Genomic DNA, 19,937 nt, shown 5'->3' on the forward strand with positions numbered 1-19,937 from the left:
CTTCAAACCTTAGAGCTGAGGCAAAAATAAAGCTGGTGTTTCCAACAGCTGAACAATTTGAAGCTACTTTATTTTTGCATGACTTATGTGCTACATTAGCTGACTCATGTACTTGTCAATCAACAAAGCATAAATCAGGAATTTAATTTAACTAAAGGACTAAGTGTTGACTTCATTTGTCATTTTCTAGCTACAGCTTTCCAATTGTCATGATTTGCGTTGCGTTGTCTTATGTGATAGCAGATTGAACATCTTTTGGTTTTAGACTGTTGGTCAGACAAAAATGTAATCACTTTTGGCTTCTGCATTTCGTGATGACGTGTCACAATTTTCACACATTTCATGACTCAAAATATGCATTATTTCATTAAAAAAAAATCTCTATGATCCGCTAGTTAATTATTGGTCAATTATGGAAAATAATCATTACTTGCTGCCCAGTGACACTGCTGAAATTAATGAATTACTCATTTATACCTCTACTGTCCAAAAAAATAGGTTAGTCAAGTCAAAACATAACATAATAATTAATTAATGTTCTTAACAGAGACATCAGCTATTGAAGATACATCTGCTGGTGACCCAATCTGTTGTCCCAAGTCTATCACAGATCAGGATGCAGGCAGCAGCACAGGGGTCACTAGTCAAGCTACTAGCATGAACACTGGCAGTGATGACAGGAAAAACCTCACTGAATTCAAAACAAGTGGATCAATGAAATCTGAATTCAGTGTGAAGCCCCTGTCAGATTTCTGGATCATGCTGCACACACAGTACTGGACAATCACACTGTAAACACTTTGATGACTTTTATGTTAGAGTGTGTACTTGGCTCTGACAAGCATGAAAACAAAATACAGACAGACTGTGTGTGGAAAACAATTTAAGACTCAGAATTTTGCGGATTCAGCCAAACATTGCTGTGTTATATGCACCCTCTTAAGCATACTCATCTCATTAACCTGTGGTGACTATTTCACACTTTAAACTGGATTTTGTATATGGGCTGTATTCAGTGTGTGTGTAGAGAGGAGCCTTAAAACAAAATCATAGTAGCTGGAGGATGAATGCCAAATTCTTATTACAGTATCTTAAATGTAGATGACATGCATTCATGTGTATCATAATACCATTGTCAGCAAAGGAATATACTGTGATAACAAAAATAGTCTATACTAATATTTACAGAACTCAACTGGTAAAACTTGAGAAAAACTTGTAAAATTCAACCGAGTGTTGTATGATGTGATTAACAGTGTGCGACAACTAGGGATAAAAGAGCCACACCATTATCTGTATCTGTTCACCCAACTAAATAAACTGTATCTTTGTCTGTGCTTGGCATTGGTGGGGCTTAAATCGGAAATGGGTGGGGATAAACTGAAACTGGGCGGGACTAACCAGAAGTAGTTCATTTAAGCCTGAAATTGATATGGGTTGATCAGAAGTTGCTACATTTACTGTTTATAGAAACCAATTTACAGAACAGCCTCACGAGGGTTTTTGATCACAAGGGAAAGAGAACTATTTACAGTACAAGGATGGCAGTCATGCATCTGTTTGCAGTCCTTGTCGAAAACCTTATCTTGGAGAATTAAGAAGTGTGTTTCCAGATGACCTCAGGGTAGATACAGGTACTCCTGGAAAGTCAGCTCTTCACAGAGAAGAAATGCTCTTTTATCAGAACACGGTACCAAAACAGACTCTGACTTTAGTGAGAAGAAACGCAATATAGAGTGGAAAGACGGTAGATCAGAGACTACATTTTTCTGGGAAATGCTAGCTGCAGCTTTACTACACCCATCCTGAGCCACAAAGTGTAGAAAATAGGCCATAATGGCATCATTCAAATCATTTATGTGTAAATTGTTTTCCTAAATTGTCTTTGTCAGTTAAACATATTCGATCTTTTCAGTGTATGTTTGCCAACACTGAGTGATAGATATGTGTGAGAGTAGAATGAAACGATGAGCTGGATGCATTCCTACTCCTGCTTGTTTGATTTATATTGCTGTCCATGGTGCTGATACGGCTGTCACCATGTCACTTTTATAGTGACTGTGTTTAGCACTAACTGTGTCTTCGTTCACAGTGTTGAACTGTAAGATTTTATGGGGCAGTTTTTGCGCAATTTATCATTCTTATAACCAGCAATTTATTAATAATGACTGAACTGAATTTTAAGTGTCTTTAAACAATTGAGGTAAAATTAAGACTTATTCCATCTAGAATAACATATTATTATTTGAAAGTAGGGCAGACCGGTTAATCAAAACACAATCCTGATTTAGACTTCTATGCAATCTAATTTTTATGTGACATCAATTTTCACTGCACCAAATCAACACAAATAATTTCTCCCTCATGTCTCATGCAGTTGCAAGTAAGCTGTTTGCTTACAGTGTAAAAAAACAGGGCACAATTTACCAACAGCTAAACATCATATGTTTGACAATATTAACGGAATTTTTTGCTAAAGAAAATCATATCCCTCAGCACAATGCAAGAATATTATGAAATCTATTCTATTTTTTTTAACTGTGGTGACAGTACCTGATCGTGACTAACCCTGTAACTACAGTATCTGCACGTAGAACCAGAATGAGCCAGCTTTTTGTTTTTCTTTCTCAGTCTTATCCAACTAATCTGTCTGGATGTAGTCAAACTAAAGGAATGTCTGGATAACAGTGGTCATTAAAGAACAGAGAACAACTATCCAGTACCACCCAAGGCTGGAAACTCATTCAAGACAACAAATAATACGCCATTATGCTCTGGTCTGCTCACTTGTGTAGACCACAAAACTTCAATTAAACCCATCATATTGCACTTGTCATTTAAGACTGTCAGTCAGCCAATAGTGGAGCTCATTAGTCTTAATGAGGAGTGCTGGCAATGTTAACAAGCTGTTCATTATGAATAACTGAGAAGACAAGAAGACAAATACTGCAGTCTTGCAGTATTTCAGATGATGGAGAACTGAAATCAATTACTTAACACTGTGGCACAGAATAAAGACACATGACACAAACTACACGTCTGCTTTTTATATTGAGGGAGAAATAATTGTAGTGTAAATATTAATGTAAATAATCATTAACTGGTTTAGATTATATTGTTAACAAAGTGAAAAGTCCTTCTGTTTGATGTCACATGTAATCATTTCACATGACTGAGTAAAAACTTTGTCAGTGTACAAAATTAAGTTTAGATGTCAAAAAGAAAATAATTCATCTTAAGCGAGATCTTATCAACACAAAGCTTTCAACTGTGAATCTTTCCAGCAAAGCAGTTTTATTTTGAGCAGCCTCACGTCCGACAATGATGTATTGTACCTGGAAACACGCCAACTCAAAGACCCCCCTCTGTTTTAATCGTTCTGGAGAAACAAAGTGCCTTCATGCTATAAGTAAATCTTCATCTTCTGAATGATAAAGATGGTACGGACGGTCAGTACTAGGCTGGAACAGACAACCTGAAGACAAATGAATCACTGTGTGAAGATTTTAAACACCACAGGGTCAGTGACTGGAATAACCAAGGGCCTGACTGTGACAGATATCTAGTATTTCAACAGATTCAAATTCAGCACTTTTGAGTCAATGTTTAACTCTCAGTTTCTGCCTGGGAGAGGGAAAATGCCAGGAATGCTGGGATCACAAATCCAGTAGTCATTAGAGAACAGAGAACAATTATCCAATACCGCCACACACTGGAACCCAGTCAACCAGTAATACACTCCATATGTCTCATAATGGTGTTGTCCAAACTGTAATTTCTCAGTTGACAGTCCAATACCAACAGACAGAGACCATCATCAAGACACTAACACTGCCTACACAACAGTGTCAAGACAGTAAAAAAAAAGAAAAGAAAAGAATTGATCAGAAGGAACAAAGACACTTTTTATTTGCCAGTATTGCTACATTGTGGCTGTAAAAATCAGTCATTTCAGTTATTTAACTTGTGCATGTCTTTGCTGTAAAAAGAAAAGTCATGTTAAAGAAATTGCTTTAGAAAATCAGACTTAGGGTAGTAACTCCATATCTACTCATAATTCTTGTGTGTTAGTTTTCCAGTTACAACAGACATCTCTTGGTTGTTACTGTATCTGACTCTTTGATGTATTAATGGCTAAGCAGAGTGGGCCACTTTCTCTGTTCCTGGATGACGTGCATTCTGTTGGCTAGTTTTGTTCTCTCTTGGTCTCTCTGTTGCTCAAGACTTCCAGCTAGAATTTGGTAAAACTAAGCACTGGCACACTTTGGTGTGACATTTCAATTCACTGATGTGTAAGTCTTAACTTAGCAAACAAACATACTGTAATCAAGTACTATGAAAATGAGGAAGCTGGAAATACTGACTCTTGGAGCTGTTTGTTAGGATTCTGTAGTTTTTCTGTCTGTTTTTGTTTCTCTCCCTCTGTTCCCCCCTCCCTTCTCCCGTGGGTGTATGTATGTGGGTGTGTTTTCACCTGAGCCAATCAAGAGCAGAGCTGGGCAGCCCTGATGTTCCTCCAATCACCTTCTCTCCTGCACACCTGTTCCTCATCTTGGCCAATCAACTCTTCAGCTCGGCGACTATTTAAGGACCAGTCCTCTCACTGGCCGGATTATATCGTGTCAGTAGCGGTGATCATGTCTACCTGTTTGCTTGAACCTTTTGCTCTTGTGGATCTTTTAAATCTTTGGACTAATTCTTGTTTTTTTCTGCGTTCAGGTTCGCTGTCCAGTCTCTGTTGCTCCTGCCTGTTATGGTTTGCTCTTGTGTTTTCTGTGTCACTGTGACACAGAATTTTGGATTGAGTCTGTTTGGATTTCATGCACTCACCTGGCTCATTTGCTGTATTAATGTTGTTATAATATAATATTGAACTTTGAACCCATCTCTTTGTATGTACTGTATATAGTTTTTGTGAACTAAAGACTGAACTCAAACCCTTATCCCATGTCTGTCTGCTTTCTGGGGTCAAAATCTTATTGAAATTTTGCTAAATCATAACACTGTGTTTGTCAAGTGTACTAAAATCTTTGACTATTCCTGTGTGAAACTGAAAGATTTCTCATACAAAAGCTTTACCTGTGTATGCAAATAATTAGCCATGGTTATATTTGGGGAAAATAGGGGAAAATATATGCACAACTTCAATTTCATAATGGTAATTACATTTTCAAAAAAAGATTATTTTTTTCCAAATATCCAACTATCACATCACAGCTAACCAGTGGTGGAATGTGTGGATGGTGTGAGAAAACAAGCTGCCAGTCTGTGTGGTATTACTTTGGTACATCGAGCCATTGAGAGATAATGTGACTAACTGCATTGAAAAAGTCAAGCTAACCAGAACTGACAAGCTCCAGTGGCTCTGACCACCAAAAGCTGGACAGCTCTCACCAATAAAAGCTACATCACAATCTCCTGTCACACATAGACACTCTAATCCTGGAAAAGGACAAGTTTAACAGTCCTAAAGTTTACAAAGTGTGAGGGCCATCTTTACTCACCTAAACTCTACAAAACCAAGGCATCTTCTTTAAATATTTTGGAGGATTCTGAGAGATAAATGGGATTTACATGCATTCACCCAACAATCTGTGAAGCCTAAAAGATACCAAAGACCAATAAGAGTTTATTCTTACTCTGTATTAAACCTGGTCTCCTTTACATTATGATGGACATACATTTTTAGATTTCCATATCTAAAAATTCAAGCTCCTTAAGCCTTCAAATCAAGTAGTTCTTTCTATAAACAACAGCAATAACAAAGACCTGGCCACCCATCCCACTCACCCCTGGTGAAGATCCTCCTCCCTGGGTGCTGTAGGGTTTTGCTGGAGTACAGAGCTAACAGTAAACCTCATGCTGAGATAAAAGCTTCCAGACTTAGAAAAGCATGAAGGGTTCTTTACAGTAAACACCTGGTGGCTACAAATGGACAGCAAAGCCTGAGATGTCCGCAACACAGCTGGAACCAGAGACCCATTCTAATTCACCACAGGTGAATTCAGTGGTCTCTTGATGAAGAAGTCTTCATCAAGGTGAACAAACCAAAAATGAACAGAGGAGAGCAGAGCTTAATCTCTAGCTTGAGACTGCCAGCCCTCGCTCTGGCATGGAGAGAATGACGAATGAAAACAAAACAATAAAAAAAAAAAAGCTTAATATTCATGAAGCTGAATAAATACTGTATCTTGAACTGGGCCTGTAATACAAACAAAACCGAAAAGAGTGTAATTAAATTCAGCATGTGGCTTTTCTTTAGAATTCAAACAAGGTCAACATTCTGGCGTGGCATCACGCTCATATCAAACATATGGGAGGTAATTGAAAGCATGCTCCAGTCCACGTCTGACATCAATGCCTGAACTTACACTAGTTTCAGCTTAACAGCAATTTATCACATGTTTTACAGAGAACTTGTGTTGCATGAGTCCTACAGCAAACTTTAAATCCTGGCCTTCCTCCCTGTGCATCAACAACATCTGCGCTGCATCTGGCCCTCACAGCACAAACCATACCTTGACAGATATTGCAGTTACCAGCAGCAGCTCTATATTTATTGTTGGATTTCCCTTGCTATTAAAATGGTTATGTTTATGATTTTAGACAGGGCCTTAGGTTACACCTACTACACAAGAATTAGGACATGGAATGCTACATTATGGAATCTATACAGTAGTGGTTGCATTTAGTCACTTAATTAATCATATATATGCTCTGGATATATCATTAATCAATCAAAGTATCATACTCCATTCTCTTTGAAAGCTCGGTGTGTGAGCATGTGGCACATTGGTAGATTTAGCAAGTAGGAGAAATGAATAACTGTCTACTGAGGAACGAGCTCTAGCAGACCATCTACAGGAGCAGCAGAAATCTAAAAAAAGAAAAAACTCCCTGAGGTGAAGCAGGCTTGGCAGTCAGCACCAACTTTGACTTTGAGAGAGTAGAACATAGGCATAGGCACCGTCTCTGTCCCATGAACAACTCCATTTAACCGTATATGAGCAAAATATGAGCACCAATAAACCATAAATTAACCACCAATTAACTGAGGAAGAGAAGCAGTGCTGCACGCATGTTGTGAACTCGCCTACATAAGCACCACTGACCAACAAAGTCAAAGGCGCTTATCGTTTTCTGTTGCCTCAAGATAGCAGTTCAGCCGCAAAGAGCCTAACAAACCTTATTTTAAGACTAACTCACCCATGGGCACATTTGCTGCTTGTACAACATGGGCGCTGGGAGTGAAAATGACAACTGCGTCAGTGGGAAACGTGTAATAACGCATGCATTGCCTGATTCTTTGCAGTGGGTGTAAGATATTGCCCAAACAGTGTGTAGAAAAACAATACAGACTTTGTTTTTAACCCCTGTGCCCTGGGAAAAACTCAAATGCGGAAATTAAAAACTAACCTGCTGTTTTGAAAACCAAAGTGGAGGTCTCCTTGTAGAGGCTCCAGTGTTTCTGTTTTAACCATCAGGTCATCTTCAGATCCTCTGAGACTGAATTCCAAGGCTGAATGCCAGTATTTAAACCAAAGCTCAACATGAGGAAAAACACTCACTTCTACAGTAAATAGAAAGACAGACTACTTCTCCTGGACAGTGGTAAATTTCCAAAAGATTACAGGATAAAAATAGACATACAGTAACAGAGACCTAAGAACTAATTTCATTTAACATCATAAGACAGGCAACTCAACTGTTGGAACAATTTCACTTGTGGAGCATTTACTGGAATGACTGTTATACTTAAAAGGAGTAATGTCACTATGGAAACAAAGATAAAAGATGAGCCATACAAAAACTGAGATAGTGATTTTAAATAGGTCTTAACACAATTTCATGAACACTCCAACAAGAGTGGTGAATGGTGATCTTTAATGCAAAATTGTGTTTTAATGGAGAAATTCAAAGGCTATTTCAAGTAGACTGTAGTTCACAAGGAATATCAAAAGTAAATAAAATAAAATAAAATAAATAAAAAAAGATGGCAATTGTGATTGCAATTAAATAGATTGTGACATTAGTTTTTAAACAAATTGCCCTATGGCCCCTTCTCAGATGGACATGCCCAAAACAGCTACCCAGGGAGACATCCATGAGGCATCCACCTCAACTGGCTCCTCTCAATGCAGAGAAGCATGGTTCTACTTTGAGCTCCTCCCGGATGTCCGAGCTCCTCATGCTATCTCTAAGGCTGAACCCAGCCACCCTTTGGAGGAAACTCATTTCGGCCGCTTGAATTTGCAATCTTGTTCTTGGTCACTACCCACAGCTCGTAGACTGACTGGTAAATCGATGGCCTTGCCTTTCAGCTCAACTCTGTCTTCACCACAACAGCCCCAATCCATCTGTCAATCTCCTGCTCCACGTTTTCCCCCACTCGTGAACAAAACCCCAAGAAACTTGAACTCCTCCACTTGGGGCAGCAACTCTCCTCCCACTTGGAATGGGCAATCCATCCATTTCCGACTGAGAACCGTGGTCTCAGACTAAGAGATGCTGATCTTCATCCCAGCTACTTCACACTGGGTTGTAAACCACCCTTGTGCGCTTTGGAGGTCACTGTTCAATGGCGCCAATGGGACAATGTCATGTCCTCAAACCAGAGACAAAATCCTAAGGTCCCGATCCTTAGTTTTTTGAGCTTGTCGTGGTCTTTCCTCTTGATGTTGCTTGGAACTGCTAGATCTATCACCACTGCCTTCTTCTGTTGTTTGTCGAACTCCACAATGTCTAGCTGGTTTGACATTAACATTTTGTCAGTCTGAATCAGAAAGTCCCAAAGGACCTTAGCTTGGTCATTTTCAACCACCTTAGGAGGTGTCTTCCATTCTGACCTCAGGACTTCCAGCCCATACTCAGATGTTCCTGCATGTTATGCCAGCCACTTGGTTAAAGCATTTCATGTATGCTGTTCCTGCCTGCATCTTACATCCTGCTGTTACGTGCTGAACTGTCTCAGGGACGTCTTTGCACAGCCTGCACCTGGGGTCCTGTCTGCATCTACTGCATCATACAAGAGGAGCCAAGTGCCAACTACTGTCAACAGAGCAGTCACTCGAGACTGTAAGACCAGGCAGACAAACCTGTGCACTGCCTGGACTGATACTGCATTCGATTTGTACTAGTAAGTTGTGTTCCAAGTTGTTTTCTGACTTCCAAAGCCGGAAGTGACAAATCAAACACCACCCAAGTTCAGAATTCCAACTTGTCAACTCGGTCGACCTCAGAAGACACAGAGGTCACAAACCAAGATGGCTGCCCAGAACATCGACTGTAAATAAAAGTTGTGGTTTTGCATATTTTAGCGCTTTTGTCTTGTTTGTGTCCAATTTAGTAAGCTGTAAAAAAGTGAATAAAGTATATAAAGTGTTGTTTATCAACTGGTGCTGCTTGATATTGCTATAACATCAACGGCTGAATAACGTTACAAGCAAGCTGTCTTGTGTTGTGGTAAATAGAATGCTTCCAAATTGTTTATTACGGATGTGATCTCACTCTGAGTTCGGAGTTCCAACTTACAAGTACAAATCGAATGCAGCAAGACTACAAGAAAGCCCACAACTCAGTGCCACACACATGGAAACTGGAATGCTTGGAAATGAACAACACCAACAGAACACTTCTTCATCAAGAACTCAATGGAGTTGTGGAAACAACTCTAGGGACCAACTCAAAGCTAACTAGCACAAGTTACCATCAAGTGTGGCATACATCAAGGTGATCCGCTATCCCCACTGCTGTTCTGCAAAGGTCTGAACCGCCTCAGCCAAATAATTACAAAGAGTGGTTACAATTCCGAAGTGGACACATTAAAACCAGTTGCTTGATATTTTGTAGGTCAGCTCTGACATGTCAGGGGAAGATACTATTATTATTTAAGGGATTATTAGTTCTCATAGTGTTCTCCCTATGTTCCTGTTCTCTCCGCTTGTCCTTGTCGGTTTTTCTTTTTCTCCCTGTGTTTGTGCACTGGTGCATTGTGTCCTGGAGCCAACCAAGAGCTGAGCTGGTCAGGGCTGTTCAAATTACCTCCTCCTTACTCTCGTGCACTGTTGCATCAAATTCTCTTCAATCAACTCCACACCTCTCCTGTGGCTTATAAGCATCTTCCATTCCACCTTTGCCAGACTATACTGTCATGCGGTATAGATATCAGACCAGCTCTCAGCTTTTGATCAGTTCCTTGTGGAAAATTCTTGTATTAACTCTTGTTTCCTGTGCTCAGATTACCTCCTAAGATTCTGCCTGCCTGCCCCGCCCTAGCCCTAGCCCTGACCCAGCTCAGAATCTCGCTTCTGTAAATCAGCTCTGGAGTCCCGGACCTATGAATCTCTTGCTGTGACCACTAGCACTCACCTGCTGGTCGGCCATTAACTTAGATTAATCTCTTTGAGGCTCTCTTAGTACCGGTAACCACCCTTTTTTTAACAGGGGCACTGGACCTCTGGGGGTATTTTGTGGTCACCAGCATAAGAATGTTGGGTCCTTTGGGTCCTGTCCATTGGAGGTGGGGCCTCTATGTGGGAGCCACAGATAACTTACTGCACAGGTTCAAAGGCCCAAAGGGTCAGGCTGCCCAGGGAAGAGGCTCTGTTTGGAGTGACTGTTAAAATTTCTGTTGGAAAGACACAGCTCAGTTACAAGGACTGTCCTGATCAAATTTCTTTTTTCTTCGTCCTTAGAAAAAGAATTTTATTACTGAGTATCTGTCAACCCAATCCAATATAATTTGTTTTGTTATGTTGTTCTTTATATCACAATTGCACTATTAGGGAACTCAAAGTGGTAGTTTTGTGACAAGCATTTCATTTAAAAAAACAAGTAACACCCATTACATAAGTCTGTGAACTATAAGTCCCTCAACGCTCACTGTCAGGTCTGCTGCTGCTGGCTGCAACCTAGTGCTGCACCAAAAACATGCAGTTCTCAGCAGTGAGTTCACACATCATGTCAGTTGTCAGCTATACCTATGTAGACCAAGGCTGTTTAATGCCTAGCCAGGTGGTCCACTGTGTCTAAAGCTGCTCTACAGTCAAACGGGCGCCTGTGTGCGGAGTAAATTCACTGACGTATGTTGTTTTGTCTAGGCTGACTTCAGTCTGCTTTTAAGTATCACTCACACCTGTCACTCCTAAATGCAGCTCACTGTCATGTCGACCACAGATGTCACAAGAAATAAGCCAGCAAAAAGTTTATGGTTATAATGATTATGTTTACATGGGAGAAGAGTGGTGGGCTTGGAGCAGGAAATCTCACTGATTACAACAACAAAAGTTAAATGGCTTTACCAGATTGCTGGGAAAATGCAATTCCTTAAACCTACAAGATCAACATGAAGTATTTTCAAAGTATCCTTTTTAGTGAGTTTTTATTATCTGTACCATGGGACTAAGGACAGAGGTTTTTTTATGTTGTACAGACTGTAAAGCCCTCTGACATAGACTGATGTTAAGCTGTATTAATAAAACTGACTGGACTTTCAAGTAGAAAGTGTCTAAATAGAACAAAAGCACCATCAGGATACCTGAAACACATGATATAATATGATACTATTGTATTTGGACTTTGCATCTACATAATACCGGGATCAAAAAGAAAAATGCTTTATGTTATTTACAGTATGACTAGTTAAATATTCTGAAATTCTGTCCCGGACTGTGGTTGGTTAAATTGAAGGTAGGTTAATATTCATACAACTGACTTACTTAAATTTGTCTGTACAAACAGAACATTTCCTACTGCTGTTTCACATCAAAACAATTCAACAGGTGAAACACTACATGGCTTTTATTGTGAAGCAGTCACAGAAAAAGGTATTTATCACAGAGGTTAGCTCCGACTGTTCATGAACCATGCATCTACAAAACAAGAATTGATCATTTTGCAACATTTTACAGCGGATAACTTGCAAATACTACAAGTAATAAAGAAGCAAGATTAAGTCACAGTGAGGTGTTGAATGAAGAGTTGCAGGCAGCAGGCTGCACACCTCCACAGCAAGGTAACTTGCTTTGGTGTGGAAAACCTTTTCTGTTATGAATTTTCTCTTGTACAACATAGACTACAGACTGATTTAAAATCAGCACTCCTTGAGCAGAAATCTTAAGGAATGTAAAGTTGTGATTTTGCTTCAAACTAACCAGCTTTTATGCTGTGCAACACATCTAAAGGCTAAAATGTTTATACAATACTGGTTCTGAAAGGCCACTAAATGGAGCTAATTGTAATAACAGAGATAACAGCACACATAAGGACAAGGACACACAAGCAAGTGACAGGATACACATTCTTTCCACAAGTTTATCGCTATTCCTCTGATCAGCATTTGCTTGCAAAGGAACACTGTGATGAACCAACAAAGGCAAAAAAAAGTCCCTGAAAGCTAGTAAACATAAATGTAAACAAATGTAAATAAGTTTAGAAATATAAAAAATAAGGTGTTCAAATATTTTATGAGGAATGCAATGCGTTCAACATGTTTGTTTGATCTCGAGGGATTCACGCAATGTGTTATGGTGAGAAACAATGAATGTAAAGGTAACTTTCTTTGTTTGCAACAGGGCACCTTGAAGAGGAGACCAACCATAATGACTGTGGCCATTTGTATTTCTGGTTTGGGCATCTCATCTGACCAGACCAGCTGGAGTTGACAGTTAAGAGAAAAAACACTAATAGTCTGTACCAGGGAGTTGTCCTTTCTTTACTGTCCTTGTTGTTCCTCATGTATCCATCTGCAATCTCATCTAAATATACAGTAGCACTTTATTCTGAACTGTTTTCAATATTTGTCCATTTTTATTTCAGTACAAAAACACAACAGTTTTCAACCTTTCAACCTAACATGACAGGAGTGCTGTGTGTTAAATGTGTTGTTGTGGGTGGCTTTCCCCATTGACTTGCTTTATTGTGTGGGTGGAATACCAGTAAAACTACCCTGAAACCACCTTGACAATCCAAACTCTGGTACAGAAAATTAGTGACAGTAAAAACATTCTCCAGTTGCTGGCCCTCTTCCCAGAGTCGTAAAAGTTTAAAGGTGTTCATAATTGCTAACACACCTGTAACAGTCTGGGCTCATGTTCCTTGGATGTTTATATCTGGGCCCCCTTCTTTTTCCTCTCCTCTTGAACACTGAAATAGTCACATGTTTTCTATTTAACTGTTTTGCTGTAAAACTTCAGTCTTTGCTCTCTCGCTCTGCTTGTTTATAAAGAAGCACTGTCTCTTGTCATTTTTTTTTCTTTCATTTTACCATGTCTAGGGACAACACCAAAAGAACAGCAAATTCTTAAGAACTGCTCCAGGGAAGCCCAACATCTCTCTGGTTTGACAACCATTTTGAAATGAACCCAAGAACAGCTGGACCTCAGCAGCTGTTGAATAGACTTAGTGAACAGAGTTTTGTCTTTTTATTACTGAGAATCTCTTGGCCTTTCTGCTTTGGAAACTTCTCTTGTACTGTTTTTTTTTTTTTTTGCCATTTTCCAGTAATCCTGTTTCTGATTCATTTCTGGCATTTCTTGTGTTTACCATATTAGCAGTAATTTATTGACATTTTATTGCCTGTACGACACTTCATAACTTTCGAAAAGCAAGGCTATAGAGGTCTGATACATATTAAACCACAGAGATGAACTGATTAACGAGATAAAAAGCTAAGATATGACATGTCTAGAATGTTTTCACAGTATCTCCCAGGGATCATTGTTCTAGTTAGAGTTCAGCAAGAACACTGAGAACCTGTTAACCTTTTTCTGTCATTTTTAAGAGCATTCATTCTGTTCACTGACTAATCAAGTCAACTACGACAATTCACAGTTCACCTGAAGCTTTAACAGCTGACAAAGGAGATTATTAAAGAAGTAGCTAATTTATGTGTCCTTGAAATAATTTGAACTCATTTATTTAAGTCAGCAACTCACTCTCAGTCTAAATGTGATCAGTTGACAGCTTAACAGCAAAATGCCATGATTTCAAACTGGACTATATATTCCATGTAGTCTATAAGCATGTTAGGATTCAACACAAAGCACTGGAAGATATAGTTGGGCAGAGGGACACCTGGACTACTTTATGGTTTGATGATGCTCAAACAGAACTACTTCATAGAACTTGCTGGAAATCAAAAGTGTTAGTGTTAGTGTATAGTTGAAAAGCCGACCATCATACAGAGGGGAAAGTGTTGCTTTACTATGGGGTTAATGGTTCACATGTTCAGACAATCTCTCCTGAAATGCTGTCACTTTTGCACGATGTTGTTCATATTAAAAGTTCAAACTCTGGGCCCTTTAACATCTTGGCACAACAGGTCAAGGGAGGGTACAGAAAAGGATGGATGATTTTTATGATCATTCTCCCTCACTGCTCAGTGTTCAAGATTTTGTCTCATCGGACTTCATCAACAGTTCCTGACGCAGCAAGGCCAGTTTTTGGCCAAAGAATCAAAAGAACAAAGAAGACCCACTAACTAAGTTAGGAACTAAAAGTCCTTTTTGGACAGTTCTGTCATATTTGAGAACCATAATTATTAAAAAGCAACAGTTTTGTTAACAATTTTTATATTAAACGAGTCAAAATGCTGACTTAAGGTGAATATTTAAAGGTGCAATTTGTAAGATATAATCAGAACTTTAGTTCAAGTCATTAAAATGAATGAACATTATTAACAGAATATGAAGAATCAACACAGTTGATATGATGTCAAAGACATCTATTTATTGTATAACAGAGCTATCTACTGACATTAGCATGCTAACCAGCTAGTCCTGGCCTATCCTGTCTCATAATAACACTTGGTACCTCTAAAGGTGGTAGGTACACATAGTTTGGGAGTCTGGGAGTTGTGTACAAGCAGCAAGTTCACAAGTTCACAGGCTCTCTCAGCATTTGGTCTAAACAAAACAAATTCACAAAATAGCAAGAAAGTAAACATTCCTACACCTACTTCACTAACCATGTTGGCGGTAATGACACTCGGCTGTGCCAGCTGGATGTCACTAAAATGAACGTTCAGTCGGTGTGTACTTCTGCAAAAACTATGCCAGACTCCGTAGTTTTATCTGAACCCCTGGCCTGCCCTGACCAGTGATGACATGTTTAGCCGTGTGTAATCATTCAACCACTAGCTGTCGAGGCAGTGTCCAACAAATCATGTAGGCTTTGTAGATACTTGGCAGACCTTCTGGGGAAGACCTGGTCTCATTAGGAGAGACAGCGTTCATCCCACTTTGGATGGAGCAGTTTCTTATTAAAACAAAACCATGACAACCCAGAGTTGAAACCAGGAGGCAGAGTTGCAGTGCTTTGTGTCTCTTTGTGTTCCCATTAGAACAGTTACCCACCCAATATCCCATAGAGACTGTCTGTCTCCCGACCACCTAAATTAATTAAATCAAACAAAAAAAAAAAGGAGCTATACATGAAAAATCTAATACAGATTAACACCAACACCTCCATAGACAAAACAAATAGGAGAATTAAATGTGGACTGTTAAAGCTGTACAAAGCTATACCGGTAAATAAACTGATACCAGATTATAATTTAGATTTATTCTCTCGACTTGAAACATGGCTTTGTCCAAAAGAATATGTCAGCTTAAATGAATCCACTCCCCCCAGTCATATTAATACTCACATTCCTTTTTTATTGTCATTTACTTCAGAATCATGTTCTGGTACTGCAGAACATTACAACATGAAAGAAAAGTCTTATGCCAACTGCAGTCCCTCTTAAATTGACCATTTTGTTGATAGCGTTGTAAGCTCACAAAGGATAATTCACGCTGAAAAACAAACACAGAAAGCAAAAGAGACTAGTGCCATGGTATTATACTGACGTTTGCATACTAAAGCAAAATGCGCAAAAAATTGAAAGGAAATGGCGTTCCTCCAAACTCACAGAATTTCACTCAATCTGGAAAGACAGCCTTAGATCGTACAGGAAGGCCCTACGGACTGCCAGAGCAGCCTATCACTCAAAATTAATAGAGGATAACAAGAATAATCCCAGGTATCAGTTGAGCTCTGTTCAGCACTGTAGCCAGGCTGACAGAGAGCCATAGTGCTACTGAGCCTCAAATCCCTGTAACTCTCAGCAGACTTTATGACTTTATGACAAAATTCAACACCAACTAAACCAGGGTTTCTCAACGGAGGCGGTAGCACCCCACAGGGGGCGTTTGGACAAAGTCGGGGGGCGTTTTGAATGAGACAGCTGAGAGGGGGGCACTCAGGCACAAGCGGGGGGCGTTAGTCACTGTTATTCATCACAATGTATAACAACGTATATACCAGAACAAACACTGCTCATTTGAACATGAATTAATATGTAACTATATATTTTGAGTGTGATTAGAAATACCAGCACTGCAGGTTCTTTCATGTTCCTACCAATGGCATGCTATCTCCATAGCAACGCCTCCAAACAAATTCCGACTGAGTGCTTAGTGTTCTCCCATTTCACACCGAACGCGGTCTGCGCTGCGCCCACTGCAGGGTACAGCGCAGACAGGCGCAGAGCAAAGCGCATGCGATGTCGTATTAGAAGTGCGTTTGCCTCATCTGCCAGTCTGCCATTGCTATTCCGAAGAAGGGACGTGTGGAGCGGTATTTTCTTAATGTTCATAACAACTACGACACTGACTTCCCTCCGAAAAGCAAGCTGAGAATATACTGTACAAATATATTGTACAAATAAAGAATACTCAATATGTTTATAAATAAATATATGTTTTGCATTTTTATAGCAGGTAGTGGTTGACGGCTCCTGAAGGCTGACAGCAGCCGAATCCAGCTTCGCGGGTTAAAATTTCCTACGTCCTAACTCATTGAGCAGGGATTCAGCCAAGCTCTCCACTTGCAGATGAAGTGTCACAACCGCCTGAATTTGGTGGACTCCGGTGCACTCAGACTCAAAACTCAAAACTGACATTTCTGTGTCCTGCTGTTAAAAAACTGGTAGCGAGTCACCAAGCACAGGGTTCACACTAATTTGACCCTTTTTATCAGCATACGTTCTTCTTTGCTTGAAGTTGTAAATTTGTTGGGCTACTTTAAATTGGTGTCAGGTTGTTGCTGCCGCCTTGTTCCTTCCTACAGTTAAATAGCAGTTAATTAAAAACTTCGGATTATATTTAGGTCTTATGTATTGGCATGTTGTAATTGGCCAATTGAGGCATATTGTTCACGTAATTGTGCGTCTTCAGTTGTCTGAATGTGTAAATGCATTTTCAATACAGTTTCAAACATATAACACACTCCACATATTTTCACTGTTATGCAGATGACACAATTATATTTATCAGTGAAACCAAACTTCAGACATGTCTTAAAGGCAACCTGGATGACTTGTAATTTCCTACTTCTAAATTCAGACAAAACTGAAGTTATTGTTCTGGGCCCTAAACACCTTAGAAACAAATTACCCAATGATATGTCAACTCTTAACCTTGGCCCAGGTAGAGGCCTTCTTTACATTTAACAGTAGACTTAAAACTTTCCTTTCTGATAAAGCTTATAGGTAAGGCTGCCCTAGGTCAGCCCCTAGTTATGCTACTATAGACTTAGACTGCCGGGGATCTCCCACGATGCACTGAGCTCTCTCTTCCTCTCCCTCTCCTTCTGCACACATTTATGTCCCATTAATGCATGTTAGTAACTCAACTTCTTTCCCGAGTCCTTGTGCTTTCTTGTCTCGCAAGTTCCCATGGATCATGGTTGGACCTCCTGCTGCGGTCCTGCTTGAAACCTACTGTGATTACTACCGTTTAGTAATAATCTATTTTAATTCCATTACTACTGTGACAACAGCCACTACCATTGTTATTGTGACTACTATTGCTATCACAATCACCATAGTACCTTCTATATACTTCACCATTATCATTATCTATAGTTCCAATACATATTGTTGTTGCTGTTGAATTTTATTAAAGAGTTTGGTCTATATCCGTTTTAATTGGAAAGTGTCAAAGGATAACTTCTGAGTTGGCACGACATAATCAAACTGATGCTGTTGCTGTTGAATTTTATTAAAGAGTTTGGTCTATATCCGTTTTAATTGGAAAGTGTCAAAGGATAACTTTTGAGTTGGCACGACATAATCAAACTGAATTGAACTGAATTGAATTGAGTTGAACTGAATTAAAACCACAGACCCTGTGAATTCAAGTTTCCCTCTTTTAATGGGGGGGGCCCTCACCAAAACCATCTAAGGTTGTCTTTCCAAATCATCTCTGGTTTGGTTAAAATAAATCCTCAATTCACAGAGTAAGATGGAAATGAAAATATTCTATTCACTGCTGCATCACCTCTCTTCCGTCTCTACCTTCCCAAAATCACAGTCCTCATCGGACCTTCTCTAACTCATCTCCATGTTGTCGGCCAATCTTGGAGGCTGTGTCCGGTCCCAGTCCGGTGCCCAGCTCTGTTCACTGGGATGTTGTTGAAGGAGGTTATGATTCCTCCAATGAACAGCAGTGAGGAGCAGTCGGCGGCTGCTTTGGTGATAAGCTGCTCCCTTTAGTTTTAGTGGAGCTACTCTTGAATTCTGGTCATTATTTTCAAGTGCCCTTAATTTCATTTTCAACTTCATTTAAAATTAAAAATACAAAATAAAAATAGAGACTCTCTTGGTCGCTGAATAGTTACAGATCATGTCACTTAACTGCAGTGTTCCCTTTTTGATTCAACCCAGACATCCCTGCCTGTCATATTATGCCCTACTCTCTCCCCCTCTTTAAAAATAAGGACATGAATTAAAAAAAAACAGAATAGTTTAAAAACCAAAAAAGCATATAGACCTAATTATAGACCTAATAACTGTTCCAATATCTGATGGTTGGATGATTTTGGTGACGTTCACATGAAACACTGTTGTTGTGCTTCTCTATTGGTGAATGTAAGACAACCAAAAGAATCTCATATATTTGAAGAACAGAAAGTCAGAAATGTTCAGAAATGAGATGCATCTGAACTTTTTAACTAAATTCTCATTCAAGACACTTCAACATCAGGAAGGAAGGAATAAGGAATCTGAATAATAATGCTGGAGGGACTGTCCCGGCTCCAGTTTCACAAATAGTCTTCAGCTGGGTCGGATAGAGCGCTTTATATCAGAGACACAGATTTAGGCTCTTAAGGCCTTTGCTTCTGACATAACATTCTATTTCAAACACAACACAATCCTGAAAGCCTCTATAGTCAGTGAAGTCAATGAAGAACTCTTAACGTACTAAGAATACACTTAATCTGCAAGTAATATCTTTGCACATTACTTCATACTCACAACTACAGAATTTGAGAATACTGAGAGACTTTATTTGAGGGATGCTCATCCTTCTTTGAAAAAAATGATATTCCCCCATTTGGTGTTTTGGTGATGGTGTTGGAGAATGTTATCTATCACTCCAATTCAAAATGTGTTCAACCACCACAAAAACCCATAAACTCTCCCAGAGACCCACTTGAATTTTTTAAGGGACAATGAGAACCTATTTAAGTGCCCCTAAAACCTCCTCAGTGACTATGCAAACCTCATGATGTACCCTAAAACCTCCTCAGATACCATTAAAACCTACTAAAGGACTCCAACATACCCTCTTGATGTCCACCTGAATCTCTTCATAAGTCCCCGTACTAGACCCCATTTGCTGTGAGTTATGAAATATGATAATGCATAAAGACTGAATAAAAACAGAAACACACAACTTGAGCTGAATGTGAATGCCTCCCTTTCTCAAAATTCACCTTGAACTGAAAAAATTAAAAGGTTTAATGCTGATGACAACTCTGAAACCATACCAATTAGATCACTTAATGATCACTTGATGATAAAACTTTTCACACAGTCTTTGCACTCCAGCTTCATCTGTATCACTAGAAATGTACTTTACATTCAATTGCACTATCCTAATGTTAGCTGAGCA

At 39.4% G+C, this 19,937-nt stretch overlaps 1 protein-coding gene across 5 annotated transcripts in view; it reads right to left on the reverse strand.

Moving 5' to 3' along the window:
* The window catches only part of LOC124054570 (centromere protein P), a 100,763-nt gene that overhangs the window by 56,310 nt on the left and 24,516 nt on the right, over nucleotides 1-19,937 (reverse strand). The gene's annotated exons all lie outside the window — the stretch shown is intronic.

The sequence above is a fragment of the Scatophagus argus genome, chromosome 3 (genome assembly GCF_020382885.2).
Source record: "Scatophagus argus isolate fScaArg1 chromosome 3, fScaArg1.pri, whole genome shotgun sequence".
Classification (NCBI taxonomy): domain Eukaryota; kingdom Metazoa; phylum Chordata; class Actinopteri; family Scatophagidae; genus Scatophagus; species Scatophagus argus.